Below are 3,349 nucleotides of genomic sequence, written 5' to 3'. Positions count from 1 at the left end.
GATGCCCTGAAGTGGGTCTGCTTCCAGCAGGGCTGAACCCATTACCTTGTCCAAGATACCTTGCAGTACCACGGAAACCAGAAACACTGTGCAAGAAATTGTTTCAGCCTCGACTACACAACCCATTGTAGGAACCTGCTGCTCAAAACCTCTGAGGATAATCTGGAGAAGCAAACCATGGAAAGGTGAGGGAAATACTTTTACGCCTGCGGCAGCCAGCAAACAACTCATTCCCTCAGTGATTGCGAAGAAACTCGGGATCATGGCGAGCTGTGTCTGCTCTGTGGGTTCTGAGTACTCATGGCTACATTTTCACCACAATTCAGTACACCTAGGAGACGAGGCTGTAAGATCAAGCCTGTAATTATCTCACGGTAATCAACAATGATGTTATAAATGGAAGTTATGCTTTCGTGTGGAGAAATAAGCAGCAGGAACTGATTAACCCCTCAGACGTTTCCACCTCGTCTATTCATAAAGAAGGAGGGAAGAGCCAGCGCGTGACACGGATACATAATGCATCTGAAGGGAAGCGGAGAATATCCCTGGGAAATCTGCTAGGAGAGATTTCCCTGACTGCTGTGCTCCTGGTGGCCTCATAAAATGAAGACCAGAATCTCCTGAGCAATCCTTAGGCGAAAATAAAATTAAATAAGAAGAAATGAGGTGTAAGTAGCTCTTTTGGCAAAGCCACCGTGGTTATTTTTTCTCTACTGAAATAGGTCTTTCTCTCTCGGATATTTACCTTGACACGTGTCGCAGCTGCTCATCTTAGTTCAGCCAGCCAGCAACTAAATTGCAGATTTTAAACACTGCCTCTACAAATAACTGATTATCGTTTGTAAACAGGGGGCCATTTTTGTGCCTATTTTAGGATCGTCCGTGGAGAAGCTACACAGGCTGGGAGTAGCAGCTCCCCCTTCATGTGCCAATAACCGAGGAAGCTCTTCATTTCCCTTCACAGTTACTGGTCATCTCCGTTCAGGAGAACAGGAATCAAAATCCACTTGTCTTACCCCGGAACAAGATTCCATAGTGTAGAATACTGGTGTTTAGAATTTTAATGAATCCTGCCCTGCCCTCTGGATATTTTATTGCAGCAATCTGAGAAGAACGGCCCACCCTCTGGAACAAAGAAGCAGTTAGACAATAACAATTTCATGTTTCATACACCTGGGCAACTAGCAAACCCCTGACAATCACAAGCAGTTCTCTTTGCTGAGAGCCAGGATCTTGCAACAGCTTGTAATTAGTGCTGTTTAGCGTTTAATTTGCCTTTAGTTAGGTAACAAGCATTTATTGATTACCTGATAGGATTGGAGCTCTGTGCTAAGCACAGGATGGGGACAGAGTGATGAATGAGGCACAGTCTCTGCTTACGGTCTACTTGGGGCTGAAAACACACACTTCGGAAAGGAAACCTGAAAACAAGTACAAAATGTTTTCTTCACAAACGTAAACCAATACCCTATTATAGGGAATTATTACTCTTTTCTTCTGTCTGCCATAATTGGCAACCCTCCTGACGTCTTTGGTAAAAATGGAAACCTGGGTACCTACAGGACGGCAGCGTCAGTGAGCTAAGTTAATTCACGATGGCCTCCTGGAGACTGTTTTGAGCCCAGCTTGCGGCAGGTGGTGGACATGAATCGGCAACACTTAGAAATAGCAGGGAAGGCTTTCCAAGAGGGCAAAATGGTCCAGCCGAGTTGGGGAAAAGCACGTGAGGTGTGTAGGAGTGAGCTGTGTGGCCGGACCAGAGAGGGCCCACGTGGTGAGTCACAGACGATGTGCTTGCAGAGTCTGAGACTGTGTTGAGATGACCAGGGAAGGCTGAATTCAACGGATGGTGGGACCATTCAGACCACCGACACGTCACTGACGGTCTCTTCTGAGCTACCTTCTCGGCACCAAGGAAAGTGAAAGAGACACGGCCGTAGCCTCAAGAAGCAGATGGTCGCAGGGCCAGGGTCTGTTATGAGAGACACAGGAGTGGGCATGGGAAGGAGACTTCAGGGGTTTCTTGGAGTAGACCTTGCCCGTGCTGGGCTTCAACCTTAAATCAGCGTAATCCGGGCTGAGCTGGGGGCTGCAATCCAGGCAGAGGGCAGAGCCTGAGGGCGGCACAGAGGCCCAGCCAGCCAGTGCTTCTTGAGCAGAGTTCGATGGGCTCCAAGCTACCAGCTGTATTTGAGTAAGAAGGACTTTCTGGAAATCACATGTACTATGGATTGTAAAGCGGGGAGATGAGAGACAGCAGAAATAGGTGGGGGAGATTTTAACCAATTCACTTAAGTTTTTCGAGGATGCAGAAGACTGGAGGAGAGAGTCTTTTTGGCCTTGGGCGTCTTTCCTTCTGCAGAGATGGCCTTGCTCGTGATATTTTAAGACTTCTGTTCCCAGCTGGTGCCCAACACCACGGATACATGTAAAGATGACAACTTTAAAGAGGGGGAAATGCATTTTCTGGTTGATTTTTTTATATTTTAAACACACTTAGCATTCTCTGGTGTTTAAAGAATGCTTTTAATAGAGCACAGATTCCTTCCTTCAGCGGTGAGGGGACAGATTTAAGGACTGCAGCTCAGACATCGGGTGCCAACTGGCTTACAGGGATCCAAGTGTGAGAATCAGATTGTCATTTGATGTGTAGATTTGGCAAAGGCTCAGCACGCCTTGGCGATGGCTGCTGCGGGCCCAAGCTGTGTGGCAGGTGCTTCTGTAACAAATTCTCTTTGCCCTCGCTGGCAAAGTCCATCACTGGCTAAAAATTCACGGTCTCCCCCATTGATCAGCTCCTCTCGGGTTGAAATGATAAGACAGTTTGACCACTGAAGAGTCACAGCATGTTTGAGCTGTGTGGGTTTTCAAGACACCTGATACGAAACCTCCTCATTACGAGATGAAAGGGGACCTCCCCCTTGGTCCCACCACTAGTGGCTGAGCTGGGTTAGAACCGGTTGCTTGACTCATTTTAGTGCATCCCATATCTTCCCACCAGGCATGCCCATCTCTGGCCCCTGCCCTACCCACATCCCACCTGCTGCAGACTCAGCTCTCACCCTGGTTTTTACATCTAGCAGTCTTCCTGCTGTACGTGCAGTCACCTCTCCTTGCTCGGCATCCCCGGAGTGCTAGCCCTCCGTACCATTCCTTTTGTTCCCGATTGGTGAGGGGGCAGGGCACCAGCCTAGTTCTTGCCTGGGAGGTTACGGCCCCCAAGGGCAGGACCAAGAACAGTGCGTAGAAGGGACAGGGCAGATGGTTTTCAGAAAAACAAAACCCACTCCAAGAATGAAAGATTCCACTCACTCGTTAGGCGCTAACTATATGCCAAATTCCGACGTAG

Source organism: Lipotes vexillifer, unplaced genomic scaffold (genome assembly GCF_000442215.2).
Source record: "Lipotes vexillifer unplaced genomic scaffold, Lipotes_vexillifer_v1.1 scaffold382, whole genome shotgun sequence".
Lineage (NCBI taxonomy): Eukaryota > Metazoa > Chordata > Mammalia > Artiodactyla > Lipotidae > Lipotes > Lipotes vexillifer.
Note: the sequence above shows the minus strand (reverse complement) of the source record.